General features: G+C 49.2%; 1 protein-coding gene across 5 annotated transcripts in view; it reads left to right on the top strand.

Annotated features, from left to right (window-relative positions):
• LOC139054890 (uncharacterized protein C15orf61) overlaps positions 1-15,912 on the top strand; it is an 82,745-nt gene that overhangs the window by 40,719 nt on the left and 26,114 nt on the right. Inside the window, exon 1 of one of the 5 annotated variants that reach the window (XM_070532587.1) lies at positions 12,489-12,787. The exons of the other annotated variants lie outside the window; for them this stretch is intronic. The gene's annotated coding sequence lies outside the window, so the exon portion shown is untranslated. Of the gene's footprint in view, positions 1-12,488; positions 12,788-15,912 lie in introns of those variants that run through there. 5 annotated transcript variants of the gene reach the window in all.

Below are 15,912 nucleotides of genomic sequence, written 5' to 3'. Positions count from 1 at the left end.
AAAGAGAGTTCGGGTGTCTCCCACAAAGTGAGTCGTATACGTGACGAGTCCAGACTCTTCGAAAAGAGTAAGGGATACTCTTTTTTTTCTTAGTGTGTGTCAGCAGAAAAGGAGAAGCTACCAACTGCTTGTATGTCAAGAGATGAATACAACGCTCCATTCACGGTACAAGAACTTGACCGGGTCCTCTGTGCTGGCAAAACAACTGCAGTAGGTCCCGACAGGATCCATTATTCCATGCTTGCACACCTGTCCCAAGCATCCGTAGAGGCTCTCCTTGAATTTTTTAACAAAGTATTTGAATCTGGAAGCATGCCAAAGAGTTGGAAAAACGCAATAGTTGTGCCTTTTTTAAAAACAGGTAAATCCCCCACATCCCCAAGCAGCTTTCGACCCATTGCCCTGACAAGCTGTTTGGCGAAATCATACGAAAGTCTCGTAAATGTAAGATTAACTTTCACGCTTCATACACGGAGCTCCATTGATTTTCACCAGTGCGGCTATAAAAAAGGGTGTTCAACGACAGACCACCTCGTCCGACTTGAACACGAAATACGTGAAGCATTTCTACACAAACAGCACTGCCTGGCAGTGTTTTTCGACCTAGAAAAAGCGTACGACACCACGTGGAGATTTGGGATCTTACGTGACCTCGCCTCATTAGGAATCCGTGGCAAAATGCTAAATTGTCTGGCTGATTTTATGTCCAATAGAACATTCCAAATCCGTCTAGGCACTGTGCTCTCGCGCACATTTATCCAAGAAAACGGCGTGCCACAAGGTTGCGTACTTAGCACAACACTCTTTATAGTAAAAATGAACTCTGTCAACAACGTCATTCCCACCTCTGTTATGCACTCCATATACGTCGATGATCTGCAAATAGCGTGCCGCGCCTCGAACTTACGAACATGTGAAAGGCAGCTCCAGATAACAATAAATAAACTAATGGAGTGGGCTGAGAAAAATGGCTTCCGCTTCTCTACTCAGAAAACTGTTACAGTGCTTTTTTCGCAAAAACGAGGGTTGTATTTAGACCCGTATTTAAAAATGAATGATGTCGCGCTGCCGGTGAAACAAGAATATAAATTCTTGGGAGTAACCTTTGACAAAAAACTAAACTTCCTATCCCACATTAAAACACTAAAGATTAAGGCAAATAAAGCATTGAATATCCTCAAAGTTTTATCTCATAAGCACTGGGGTTCCGACCGAACCTGTCTTTTACGTATTTACCGGTCTCTTGTGCGTAGCCTTTTAGACTACGGCTCCGTGGTTTACGGTTCAGCCAGACAGTCCTACATCAAACAACTTGATCCGGTACATAACCTTGGACTGCGACTGGCAAGTGGTGCCTACCGAACTTCACCTATTCCAAGTTTATACGTCGAGTGTAATGAACCCTCCTTACAGCAACGCAGAGCATTCCTCACATTTTCCTACGTACTCAAAATTCAGTCATCACCCCAACACATATGCTACAACATCCTCACACAATGCAACACACGCTTACACTACACAAATAAACCCAACACGATTAGGTCACTTGTCCTGCGGTATGAGCAATACTGTCGGGATTATGACATTCCCCACGAAGTCCTCCAGGTTGCCAAGAAACCACAACGGCTGGCCCCGTGGTACGATTTCACACACTTGTGTGATTGGACGTTAACACATCTAAAGAAAAGAGACACCCCACACGAACACATTATACAAGAATTCCGTGCACTTCAGGACAAATATAAAAATAACATGCAATATTACACTGATGGCTCTAAAACAAAAGATCACGTGGGTGTGGGGGCCGTAGCGGAAAATTGGGAAAGAAGTATTCGATTACCACAACACGCTTCTGTTTTCACGGCTGAAGTTTACGCTATCTGGGTTGCTGTTAAAAAGATTATAGATGATAAACAGAAACATGCAGTCATATACACTGACTCTTTAAGCTCACTGAAGGCTCTACAGTTGAAATCTGAGTGTGAACCCCTGATAGGAGGCATTTTAAACATGTTGGTCCTTAACGAATACGGGAGGTCAATTCGTTTCTGTTGGGTCCCAAGCCATGTTGGGATACCAGGCAACGAAGCAGCTGATAGATGTGCATTGATGGCAGCGCACGAAGATATTACAAACACGAAACTCCCATATAATGATAGCATCCGTGCAATTAGAAAAGCCTTCACGGTAAAATGGCAACGCGAATGGGACCGTTGTGCGGACAACAAACTACGTCTCACGAAACCCATAGTTGGCGAATGGGAGTCATGCTATCATCAGGAGCGGTTCATCGAAGTAGTTTTATGCCGACTACGCATTGGGCACACACACCTCACGCACAATTACTTACTTACGAAAGAAGACACACCAACATGCGAGAAATGTCAACAGCCACTAACAGTCATGCACATATTACTCACATGTACGCAGACTGAAACACACAGACGAACACTTTTGCACAAATTATATCAACTACACATACCTTTACACCCCGCTCTAATTTTAGGTGATGATCCGCTAGTCCCATTATGTGACGTTCGTAAATTCCTACACGACACTGGATTTTTACATAAAATATAGATTACTGACACAGCCTTTTCCTTCATAAACTTGATTTTAAAACACCTCGTGTTTGGCGCAGCATAGCCTCAGCCGCTTTTGCGCCATTAAACCGCATTTAACTAACTAACTAAAGCGAAAGCTTTTCTGGCCGCGAACTTGCCATTTCGTCGTGGCGGTGCACCGAGGAGGCACATGACGTCACAACGCGTGCCTCGTCGTGGATATTCCTCTCTCCCTCTCGCTCCCTAGTCACTACTGCGCATACGCCACTAGTAGCACCGAGCCCACGGAGGAAGGAAACTCGGGAGAGGCCCTGACGTCACTCTTTGTGAAGCTAAAGTGAAGCCGGAAGTCTCGTTGCTCATGGCGCTGCTCCGCCTATCTGGCCAGCTCTCCTCTCTTGTTTACATTTCTCGCGAAAGCACGCCGCGCTGCGCGCAACTGTGCTGCTCGGACGCGCGCGCTCCACAGCAATACTAAACAATCGTTAGCATGATTTCGCCAAAGAGGGCAAAATTTCCCACAGATATTCCTTCGTCCGTTGCCATTGCCATGGCGCGGTACATTGCGTTCAGCGTTGCATGCGCGTTCATTTCACAAACTTTAGTTCCTCCTGTCCCACCTGGCCACAGCAACATCCAGTAGAGCACGGTCCAGATAACGCAGCGCAACAAAACATGGAGACCAACGCAAACCTGCCCTCACGGCGCCTTTGCCACGGTACGAAACCTACGCAGCAACACATGTGAGCGCACAGAATAATAAAGCCGCCATTGTGGCCCGAAAGGCGTGGCCGCTACAGCAAAGAAATAAAAAACAGCAAAAAGGAGGAGAAACCAGGACGTCATTTCCGCCACACTTTTCTCCTAGCGCGTGGAGGGGATAGGGCCTCTCCTCAGTTTCCTTCCTCCATGACCGAGCCTCAGGTGTTCCGCCGCTGCGCAACGCCGCGCCTTTCCACTTCCGCCGTTTGGTATGACGTCACACCGCGTTCCTCGTCGCTGCGCTCGCCTCCGCTCGCTTCGCCAGCTGCGTCGCATACCTGATAACATGTCGGAGGATTGAAAAGGAGAGCTCGCGTGCACCGCAACCACAGTTCAGGCAGCAGTATGGACGGCGACAATTCTGATAAGCAGGAGGAAGCCTGGAATCGACATCGGAACGAGATGAAGAGGAAACGAATCGCCCATGAAACAGATGAACTGCGCGCCGAACGACTGGCTAAACGCCGTAACATGGCTAGACAACCAGACTAACCTGGACTTGCAATCAAGATTAACCAAGGTTAACAATGCTATGCCTTAGCTTTCGCTACATATATCATAGCATAGCCGAGCTAAGCCCCTACCTTTTTGTTTCGGCTCCTATTTATTTCCTGGCGCACTGAAATTACATCTGAGAGCCTGGCAAGAAGAAAAAGGGGTATGAACAAAGTTTTAAGGGGCAAGAACATGGAAAAAAAATGTATGCTTTGAAGTCACGACATGGATGGCATGGGCGCACACGTTCGCGTCTGTACAGGTTTTCGCTGAGTACGATTTGTGAATAGTCGCAAGTAACTGTGAGGCATGGCTGCCGCAAGGTGCTCATCAAGAAAATTGGAGGACTCTTAAGCTTCGCCTTCAAGAGTGGAACGCGATAGCGTTATCGCACCCAGTTCGCACCGCCCACTCATTCGCTCGGCATGCTCTTGACGAGACGAAGGGGAGAAGCGGGCGAGTGGGGCGCCATCTGTCGGGGCAGAGCCGTACAATGCGAGGAGAAGGTCTTCTGTGTTTGCCGCAAGATAGCTCTGCGTGTGCGCCAAGCGCAGAAGAAATGTAGCGGAAACGTACTTCGCTACTCGTTTAACTGCCAGTTCTGTAATTTACATGTTCATAATTACCGATATACACCGCAGTATAAATTTCTACGGCACGTTTCTAAGGCAAGACCACATTCACTAGAGATGCTTTTGTCGCGCTTTGAACCATTGAACTCATGGCTGAGTGGTAGCTTCTCCGTCTCAAACTCCGGAGACCCTGGTTCGATTCCCACCCAGTCCGTCTGGCAAGTTGTTTTTATTTAATAATTGCCTTCAAGAATTTTTCGCTCACGACCAACGACGCCGACGACACCGACTTTTCTGCGACACGAGATCCTTAACGCTGTCGCGTTAAAATGGAGGCTACAAATCTGTTTTGTGTACCGCCGACTGTAACTGCTCAATTATAGAGCTACGTCGTTAAGGCGAATCGAAGCGGTGACGGAAGCCACGAGAGCCGTTCGGGCATGATGGCCGTAGAGTTTCCTACAGAAATTACTAAAGGTAACTCTGGCGCTTGTGTCTAGGGGAGCTCCAATGAGAGCGGTTGTACCATCATGGCAATTTTGGGAAGTACATGGATTTGCCTAAACTTCGTCCTTTCGGCTTCAAACGGCTTTGTGACTTTGTAAACTCGTCATTTTCGGCAGTGTATTGCTTAATAAATAGTTAAATATACATCGTTAAAATTGCCAGACGGCCGGTTTCTAACACTGGGTATCTAGCGCAGAGGTCTGATATTGAGACCATTAAGCAACGGATGCATGTATCGACAAGCGAATGAAAGGCCCTTATGAAATTATCGCGAGAGTTTCTGATAGCGTTCTGATATCAGTTCTGATAGCGTCCACGCAGCAATGGCTACTAGAGTACGGTCAAATGCTCATATGACGCGGTCTTAAGGTCATGGCAAGGTTGCAAAACGCGCTCACAGCGAAAACATAACACTGTGCGCGAACGTGCACGCAGACGCGCAGTCGGTCGCTGCGAACCCGCACGATCGCTGCTTTGAGGCTTCACTCTGTTATGCCCCATTTGGTTATACAGACAGCCCACTATAAGAACATATTTCACATAGTTTACTCTCAGTTTTGCCTACTTTCACACAAGAAGCCGGTTCGGGAGACTCCATCGCGGCGACCGCGCGCAGTGGTGACGCTCCGTGAGACCATTGGTTTGCGGGTGGTAGGCACTTGTCCTCCTGTGGCTTGTCTGGCTGTATTGCAGAATGGCTTGGGTGAGCTCTGCTGTAAAAGCCGTTCCTCTGTCGGTTATGAGGACTTCTGGGGCACCATGTCACAGCAGGATGTTCTCGACAAAAATTTCGCCACTTCGGCTGCGCTGCCTTTTGGTAGAGCTTTGGTTTCAGCGAAGCGGGTGAGATAGTCCGTCGCCACGACGATCCACTTATTCCCGGATGTTGACGTCGGAAACGGCCCCAACAAATCCATCCCAATCTGCTGAAATGGTCGGCCAGGAGGTTCGATCGGCTGTAGTAATCCTGCTGGCCTTGTCGGTGGTGTCTTGCGTCGCTGACAGTCTCGGCATGTCTTGACGTAACGGGCGACGTCAGTGGTCAGACGCGGCCAGTAATACCTTTCCTGTATTCTCGACAGCGTCCGGGAGAATCCGAGGTGCCCAGCGGTTGGATCGTCGTGTATGTATTTCTGGACGCAGCGTTGACGGTACAACAAGAAGGTAGCTGGCGCGGACTGGTGAGAAATTCTTCTTTACGAGCAGGGTGTTTTGTAGCGTGAACGAAGACAACCCGCGCTTAAATGCCCTGGGGACAACGTCGGTGATCCCTTCCAAGTACTCGACGAGGCCTTTTAGCTCCGGGTCTGCTCGTTGCTGTTTAGTGAAGTCTTCCGTGCTTATTATACCAAGGAAGGCGTCGTCGTCCTCGTTGTCTTGCGGCGGGGGATCGATGGGGGCGCGTGATAAGCAGTCGGCGTCAGAATGTTTTCTTCCGGACTTGTGTATTACCGTGACGTCATATTCTTGCAGTCTGAGGCTCCACCGCGCCAGCCGTCCTGAAGAGGCCTTTAAGTTAGCTAGCCAACGCAACGCCTGATGGTCGCTGACCACTTTGAATGGCCTCCCATATAGGTAAGGGCGGAATTTTGCTGTAGCCCAAATGATGGCGAGGCAATTCCTTTTCAGTCGTAGAATAGTTGCTTTCCGCTTTTGACAGCGACCGGCTAGCATAAGATATCACCCGTTCAAGGCCTTCTTTCCTCTGCACTAGGACGGCTACTGGCGTCAGTGTGGATTTCGGTATCGGCGTCCTCGTCGAAGTGTGCAAGTACCGGCGGCGACTGCATGCGTCGTTCGAATTCTTGAAATGCTTCAGCCTGCGGCGTTTCCCACTTGAACTCGACATCACGTTTGGTTAGATGTGTTAGCGGATCCGCGATGCGTGAAAAGTCCTTGAGAAATCGCCTGCAGTAAGCACACATGCCAAGGAATCTGCGCACTGCATTCTTGTCGATTGGCTGCGGGAACTTTGCGATGGCAGCTGTCTTCTGCGGGTCGGGGCGTACTCCTGATTTGCTGATGATGTGGCCTAGGAACAGAAGCTCATCGTGAGCGAAGCGGCTCTTTTCCGGCTTAAAAGTGAGCCCTGATGACTTGATGACCTCTAACACTGTTGCAAGCCGCCTAAGGTGATCGTCGAAATTTCCGGCGAAAACAACGACGTCATCCAAGTAAACAAGACACGTCTGCCACTTCAATCCTGCTAACACCGTGTCCATGACGCGCTGAGACGTTGCAGGCGCCGAGCACAGTCCGAATGGCATGACCTTAAACTCGTAGAGGCCGTCTGGCGTGATGAAGGCGGTCTTTTCGTGATCTCTCTCGTCGACTTCTATTTGCCAGTAGCCAGACTTGAAATCCATCTACGAGAAGTATTTAGCGTTGCAGAGCCGATCCAATGCGTCGTCTATCCGTGGAAGGGGGTACACGTCCTTCTTCGTGATCTTGTTCAGTCGACGATAATCGACGCAGAAGCGTAGGGTTCTGTCCTTTTTCTTCACCAGGACTACAGGAGAGGCCCACGGGCTTTTCGACGGTTGGATGATGTCGTCGCGCAGCATTTCATCGGCTTGTTGCCTAATAGCTTCACGTTCTCGCGTCGAAACTCGATAAGGGCTCTGGCGGAGTGGTCGAGCGCACTCTTCGGTTATTATGCGATGCTTTGCAACTGGTGTTTGTCGAATCCTCGATGACGTCGAAAAGCAGCCTTTGTATTGTCGGAGAAGACTTCTGATCTGTTGCTGCTTACTCATAGGAAGACTTGGATTCACGTCTAAGTCTGGTTTGGGGACTGTGCTCATCGGGGTAGATGCGGCAGAATCCGAGAGGACAAAGGCATTGCTGGTTTCCACAATTTCCTCGATGTACGCGTTTGTCGTGCCTTTGTTGATGTGCTTGAACTCCTGGCTGAAGTTGGTTAGCATAACTTCCGTTTTCCCTCCGCGGACTCGAGCAATCCCTCTTGCGACGCAAATTTCGCGGTCGAGCAGTAGATGTTGGTCGCCCTCAATGACGCCTTCTACGTCAGCGGGTGTTTCGGTGCCAACAGAAATAATAATGATTGAGCGCGGCGGGACGCTCACTTGATCTTCGAACACACTCAAGGCGTGGTGACTACGAGAGCTGGCCGGCGGTATCGCTTCATCTTCCGACAGCGTTATCGATTTTGACTTCAGGTCTATGATTTCGCCGGGTTGGTTCAGGAAGTCCATGCCGAGAATGACGTCTCGTGAACACTGTTGGAGGATAACGAAGGTGGCAGGGTAAGTCCGGTCATGAACGGTAATTCTTGCCGTGCAGATTCCAGTCGGCGTAATAAGGTGTCCTCCAGTGGTTCGAATTTGAGGGCCTTCCCATGCGGTCTTAACTTTCTTCAACTGGGCGGCGATGTGTCCACTCATTATGGAGTAATCGGCCCCTGTGTCGACTAAGGCAGTGACTGCGTGGCCGTCGAAAAGTACGTCGAGGTCGGTGGTTCTTTGTCGGGCGTTGCAGTTGTCTTGGCGTCGGATCACGGCTGCGTCGTGTTGAACTAAAGCTGGAACGGTGCGTCGTCAAGTCGTCTTTCGTCGGTGTAGTCTTGGCTTCCTGACTTCGTCGGGACGGCGGCGTGTCGTTATTATGTCGTCGAGATGGTCTCTTCGTCGTCTTCGGCGGCAGCGGAGGATCTTCGTCAGTTCGACGAACAGCACCTCCATCAGTTGCTACTTTTAGTTTTCCGGATATGGGCTCGCAGGTCGGCCCCGGGCTGGGCCGGTGTATGGTCGGCGCTGCGGCGACAGGTAGCGGCCTCGTGACGGCGAACGAGACGGTCGCCGAGGGCTCCACTGAGTAGCGGCGAGGTAGTTGGCGATATCGCGAGGGCGTTCTCCTTCCCGAGGGCGCGGTGCGTTGACGGCAAACTCTCGCAATCCCAGGTCGTGATATGGACATCGGCGGTACACTATGATCGGCTTCGCCGCAATGATAGCAGAGCGGGCGGTGGTCAGGGGCTCGCCAAATGTCCGTCTTCCTCGCGTAGCTGCGCTGGGCGACGGGTGGGCGTGCTGGTGGTGGCAGCGATGGACGACGGAATTGCGGCGTTACAGGGCCCTGGCGTTGTCGCGGAGGGGGACCTTGACGGCGGGCGAGGACGGCGTAGGTCATCGCTTCCGGCTGAGGTTGCGGTGATCGTGGTTGCACCTCAGGGACTCCAAGCGATCGCTGAACCTCTTCTTTGACGATTTCAGCGATTGGATGGACTTGGGACTGCGACCTTGGGTAGAACTTCTGCAGCTCCTCCCGTACGACCGCTCTGATAGTCTCGCGTAGATCGTCGGTGGCCAGTGATTGAACTCCGGCGTAGTTTGTAGAGTTCGTGTGACGGTCGAGTTGCCGGTTTCGCATCTCGAGTGTATTTTCGATGCTGGTGGCTTCGCGAAGAAACTCGTCGACGGTCTTCGGCGGGTTTCGTACCATTCCGGCAAAAAGTTCCTCTTTCACACCGCGCATGAGTAGGCGGACTTTCTTCTCCTCTGGCATTTCAGGGTCGGCGTGACGGAATAGACGGCTCATTTCCTCCGTGAAGATCGCGGTCGTCTCATTAGGTAGCTGCACCCAAGTTTCTAATAACGCTTGGGCTCGTTCTCGGCGTATGACGCTTCCGAATGTCTGCAGGAAGCCGCTTCGGAACAGGTCCCAGGTCGTTAAGGTGGCTTCTCGGTTCCCGAACCACGTCCTGGCAGCGTCTTCCAATGCGAAGAAGACATGTCGCAGTTTGTCGTCACTGTTCCAGCTGGTAAATGTAGCGACTCTCTCATACGCCTCAAGCCAGCTTTCCGGGTCCTCTAACGTTGAACCGCGGAACGTCGGAGGCTGCTGCAGCAGCCTCCGACGTTCTAGAGCTGCTACAGCACGATGGGCTGCCATTGGGGTGGACTTGGTGACAGTCTTCCTGCTCGTCTCAGGCAAAAGTCCGTGCTCCGGGGGCAGCCCTTGCAGCCTGCGGCTACCGCGTTGGTTCTTGTTAACGTTGGTGATGCCTTCCGCGTTCGGGCTTGGGTCACGGCTTTGTGGGGGCGTTCGGTACATGAACGCAGAGCACCTCCACCAGATGTCACTTGGTAGTGACGGTAAAGAAAGCAGCCAAACTGGGAAAGACGAAACTATCGTTTTATTGGGTGAACTTGTGCCCTCAAAAACAGGCTACACTCAAAGAACAGCGACAGCGGCGAACACAGTCGGTGACCGTCGAAAATCTGATCAGCGGGTCAAGCGCGTCGGCTTTTATACAGCTGTCCTCGAATGTTCCAGACTAATCGTTGGAACCCGCGTGCCTTCCACAAAGTTCTAGACCATTCGCGTCAGGTGATGAAATCAGATAACACAAGGTTCGGCGACAACAGACAGCGTATGAAGCATCGATAACTTTCTAGAAACTTCGGATACATGCAGGCGCGTCCCGCACTGTGCGATAACATTTGTTAGGCGGCGAAACGTGGTTGCCCGATAAAGATAAGTACACGTGTCAATATATATATATATATATATATATTCTATGACTACAGTACAGACATTAGGCCAGCGAGCCTCAAGGGTCTGAAAGGCTGCGCCTGGTAGACTGTAGAGAACCACTGTACAACTAATAAAAGTTCGTCAATTAATAATACAAAATAATGCACTCATAAAAAAGGGAAAGAGCAAAAAATAACAACCATTCCACTTAGTGAAGATGGGATGGCAGCGAAAGCTGACGACAGTCAAAGCTCTCAAACGAAAATCGAAGTGCTTTCTTTGTCATTCTATCTTCACAGGGTGGAATGTTTGTAATTTTCTGCGTTGCCAGTCTGCCGTCGTTGCGCATTCGGACGTGCCCGGGCTCGCGGTTGTCGTTTTCGTTCAGCATCGCGGGAACGTTCTTCGTCAGCGGTCGTTTCGCGGCGGTGCCGTTTACATTCTCTTTGCTCTTCCCTCCGGCGCTCCTCGTACCCATGTTGTTCTTTGGGTGTACGAACTATACGTGTTCGCCCAATCGATAATGCAGCTGTTTTTAGCGCCGATACCTCCCCTGCTTATATACTGCGATAACCTTCACGTCACGCTATTGTTCACGGCGAGCGTTCTAATCTGTGCCGCATTTTAACATCTGCGCCGCCGCACATGCAGTCGTACGCGATCACAAACAATGTAAACCATGGAAACGACTGTGTCTGGGACTGTTAGAACTCTGTTAGTCCGTTTTCGTAGCCGGACGCCGAAGAAACTACGGAAGGTTAGTCATATATATAGATTTCGCTATGAAAAGCACATGAATAAAATAAGAAGTACATCATGCGCAGAAGCAATGGGGATCATCAGCTGACTAACATTTAAGTAATTCTTTAACCTGGAACTTCGATATAACGCGAACAATACTTTGGGGTAACAGATTGAAAGTATTGAAAACATAATATTTAAGCATGCGTTTTCCACATCGTGTTAAAATGCGAGATTTTATGTAACCTTCCTTCGGTCTCATGCAGCGTGCTGGAACATACGGTGTTTCGAACGGACGCGTCCGAATGCGTTTTAACATATTCGGTGGGGAGGGAATCATCATCCGGAAGCATCAAATATTAAATAATTTTACCATATTGGGTAAGGCACTGATCGTATGCAATTATTTTCAACAAAATGAATTTAATATAGAGATTATTCTTTTCTTCCAGTGACCTGAGCAGAGACCATATACAATTAAACCATATCTTAAGACACTGTGAACCAGAGCATCCACTACGCTTTTCCGAACCGAGAAAGGCAAATAACACCGTATATTGCGCATTAATCAATATCATGTGCAGAACTAACTTTTCTTTTTTTTTTACTGCGAAGGTGTATATGGCTAGAGTTCCGTCCATTATTGTTCTCCGTGAACAAAAACTATCATCATAAATGGCTCATACCCCCGTAAGTTTTCATGCTTCCGTAAGCAAGCAAAAAATGAGCCCTTACGGCTCATTACGGTTCATAGGGCTCAAAATGAGTCCTATGAGCCCTTACGGGACTCATAACCCCGTTAAGCAGATGCTACAAGCACTCAGCAAAGTGAAGCGAACAGTGCTTAAATTCTTTCTAATCACGCATACAACATTCAAAACAGCATGTTGAAAACTGTCGTCATAAATGACTCATACCCCCATGAGCAATGGCTCATACCCCCGTAAGCAAGCAAAATATGCAACGACTCACAGTCCGGTAAAGTTTATGGGTACTCACTTTGCTTAAATTAGCTGCAATGACACTATCCCTGTTGTCGTTGTCGGTGATTTCAATGTGGATGAGTCGGTACCGAAAAGGGAGTGGTTTACGCGTCCCGTGTTGTATACAAATCCCTTGCGATGCCACAGCGATCCGGCCCAACCGACCACCCAGTGGCGTACGTGCTTCGATTTGACATTATCAAAGAATGTGATTGCAGTTATGAGTGAAATAATGACTACCGATCAAGACGATGAGTGTGCGTACCTTTCGTCGCGATGACCACCCACCAAGACAATAAATGAATTCATACCAGATTCGCCCACGTGCTGTACCTTCGGAGTGCGCAACCCAGAAGTAACTCACAACTGCACCCCGACATGCGCAATTCGCTCTGGGGACCACCGAAGTGGAAACCGCAGTTGCCCAAAACGCCTCAAGCCTGTACGATACTAGGCAGCGAAACCACACAAGCCAGCCCCTCGTTGGTTCTCCCATGAGGACGAAGAATCGGAATGGGCGTACGGACGAGGTTCGACCCACAGGAGGCGCTCAAGAACCCGCACGCCATCGAGCAACGGCACGGAGCATGGATAACTAGGGCAGCAGCGTTGAAGGTCCACGTCGAGGCCAAGACCGCAGGAGAACACGAAGGCGAAAGTCCATCCGGTAAGCTGGGCGCCAGTCGTATCTCCCACTGCCAAACATACACCTGTTATACCACTGATCACGCAACACCCTGAATACAGAAGGGTAGTAGACGAGAACACACAACTCAGAACAGAACTAGAGGAGGTTAAGTGTAGGTTGGCATGCCTCGAGGCACTACTTGTAAAACAATCGAGCAACACGCCAGGCCCAGCGAACGCACCCGTTGTGCAGCCCTTGACAACGCAGCAACCGCAAACAGTGTCGCTAGCCTACCTCGTACAGCAGATGCAGCTTGTCTTTGCCAAAATAGGACAGATGGAACGCACCATTATCGACCTAAGCCAGACGCAGAACCCTCGCAAGAGAACTAGTGCAAGCCCGGGCTCTCCCACCAGACAACCAAAAGAAGTAGGGCCGGGTTACGAGAACACCAATCATGGCTAGACAGAGTAATAGTAAACAGACCGAACAAGTGGAAATTTGGCAGTGGAATTGCTGCTCGCTGCGGAAAAAGCTTGCCAATTTCACAAAATTCATTGAATCGTCTCCATTCCCTCCCGATGTTATATGCGTACAGGAGGTAGGCAAACAACAAGTAAATCTGAAGGGCTACGTGCGCTACAAAACGGAGTACCCACAAATTGCTACCTTCGCAAAGAAGGACGTGGCACTCAGTATTAGCTATGCAGGGAACGAGCCTATCCAACACCACGTAATCACGGTCTGGCCTCGAAAGCGCTGCCGACCTAAAACGGTAATAATCAATGTTTATAGGCCTCCCAGAGAGAAACAGGCCGACTTCGAGAATATACCAGTGCACTCATTGGGCCTTCTAAAACGAAAGGACAAACTTATATTTCGTGGAGACTTTAATGCACAGCACTCTAACTGGGGCTATTGTAAAGAGAACCCCAAAGGAATAATGCTAGCGGACCTAGTGGAAAGGTACAACCTATACCAGCTTACACAGCCAGATCTCCCCACACGCATTGGTAATAGTGTCTCAGAAGACACATCGCCAGATCTGACATTCACGAACACCGCAAGGAACACGGCATGAACGAATCTAGGAGAAAATCTTGGCAGCGACCATTTCATCTTGAGTACATCACTCAGTGCGGCCACGATGAGAAGGGTGATCAGGAAAGCCAAGATCTCAGACTGGGTGAAATTCCGCGAAGGGCTAGACATTCACGGAGACCTGACCGACGTCAGCACATGGACAGCACAAATCAAAAGGACACACGCGAAGGTAACGAAAGAGATTGAAACAAACACTGAAACTCCGGTGGTCGATAAACACCTACTTCATTTGTGGGATGCCAGAAGGAGCCTCACCAAACGTTGGAGGAGACAGAAGCTTAACCGAAAGCTGAAAATACGTATAGCCCAGCTAGCACAGCAAGCTAATGAGTATGCGCAACGTTTGAGTGACACCAATTGGAGACAGCTTACTGACTCGCTCAGAGGAACACTGAGTACTAAGCGGACATGGCACGTCTTGCCAAGCATGATTGACCCAGGAGGTACCAAAACAGTGATGAACAGGACATTCAAGACCCTAGAAAACGAGTCTAAAGGGGACAACATCAAGTTAATGAGCATGATCACGGAGATATATGCCGGGCACAACCTTACCGCAGAGCTGCTACACACGGAATACAAAGGAATAGAGCAACCCGATCTAGACGCACCTATAACCTTGGTAGAAATATACGCGGCAGCCCAATATTTTCGGAAAAATACGGCTCCAGGAAATGATCAGATTAGCAATGCCATGATCCGAAACCCGAGTGACGCAGTCCTAACACAAATCATAGACTTCTTTAATGAGAAAGTCTGGAGCGATGGCGGAGAACTCAACAGAATGGAAAGAGTCCAACATCACCCTAATACGCAAGCCCGGTAAGTCTAGGGATATCTAGAACCTAAGACCAATTTCGCTGACATCATGCGCAGGCAAGTTGTTTCAAAAAGTAATCTTAACGAGACTATGCAACTATATAGCGACTGAAAATCTACCCAGCAACAAGTTGGGCTTCAGACCACACGTATCAGCTCAGGACGGTCACCCGATCAGAGGCTCGAGTGACAATTTTATACTGGCGCTCGATGTCAAGAAAGGATTTGATACAATCTCCCATGACTCAATCATGGAAGGCCTGGAGTCCATAAACTGTGGCCGCCGCATAACGGGTGTCTCAGTGAACACTTCCAAATTTTTTTAACGGTTGCCTGTGGCAGATAGCACAATTATACTTCATCATCTGGTCTATTAGAAGAGGCGGACATTACTTGCACAAAAAAATTGAAATGCATAATCGAATAGCGAAAATTTACCAATTATGTTTTTAGCTAAATTACTCATGGCCCACATTGAAATCTACAAATTCTAGCCGTGAAGTCCGCAAGGTGGATCCACTTGGAACGAATTCTCAGGATGACACCGGTTAGAGACATTGATTCCAGAATTTTGCGAATAAATGCATATGCGTTCCAGCTACTTCTTTAACAAAACATCGTTTTATGCATTCAATCACAAAAATAACTTGAACGCCAATGCGTTTCTTCGCAAAGTTCGGGAATTAATATCTCTAAACCGGTGTCATCCTGAGAATTCGTTCCAAGTGGATCCACCTTGCGGACTACACGGCTAGAATTTGTAGATTTCAATATGGGCCATGAGGTAATTAGTTAAGAAGTTCACTAGTAATTTTTGTTAATTTGTCGATTATGCATTTCAATTTATTTTGCAAGTAGTGTCCGGCACTTCGAGTAAACCACCTTATGAACCACGCACTGCATCGCGACAATAGGCCTAGGATCGACTAGGTCCGACACTTTCGACCTCCCGAACTGAGGCACCCCCGCAAGGAGCTGGACTCTCTCCTATCCTCTTCATTGCGGGCATACGTAAGCTCGCCACTGAACTACAACAGGACCCAGACTTAGGCGTAGCTATTCGGGACTACATAACCCTTCGGACGCGAATAGGGTCGTACGCGGAAAAGCAGGACACACCCCAAGAGCAGTAGACGAGATACTGACTTTCACGGACGGAGCAGGGGTGAAATGTTATCCTGAGAATACCGAGCTGATCAGAATCAGGGCTAAATATGCGAGAAATAACGATATTGTACCAA

The sequence above is a fragment of the Dermacentor albipictus genome, chromosome 1, assembly GCF_038994185.2.
Source record: "Dermacentor albipictus isolate Rhodes 1998 colony chromosome 1, USDA_Dalb.pri_finalv2, whole genome shotgun sequence".
Classification (NCBI taxonomy): domain Eukaryota; kingdom Metazoa; phylum Arthropoda; class Arachnida; order Ixodida; family Ixodidae; genus Dermacentor; species Dermacentor albipictus.
This window is presented reverse-complemented; position numbering and strand designations above follow the sequence as displayed.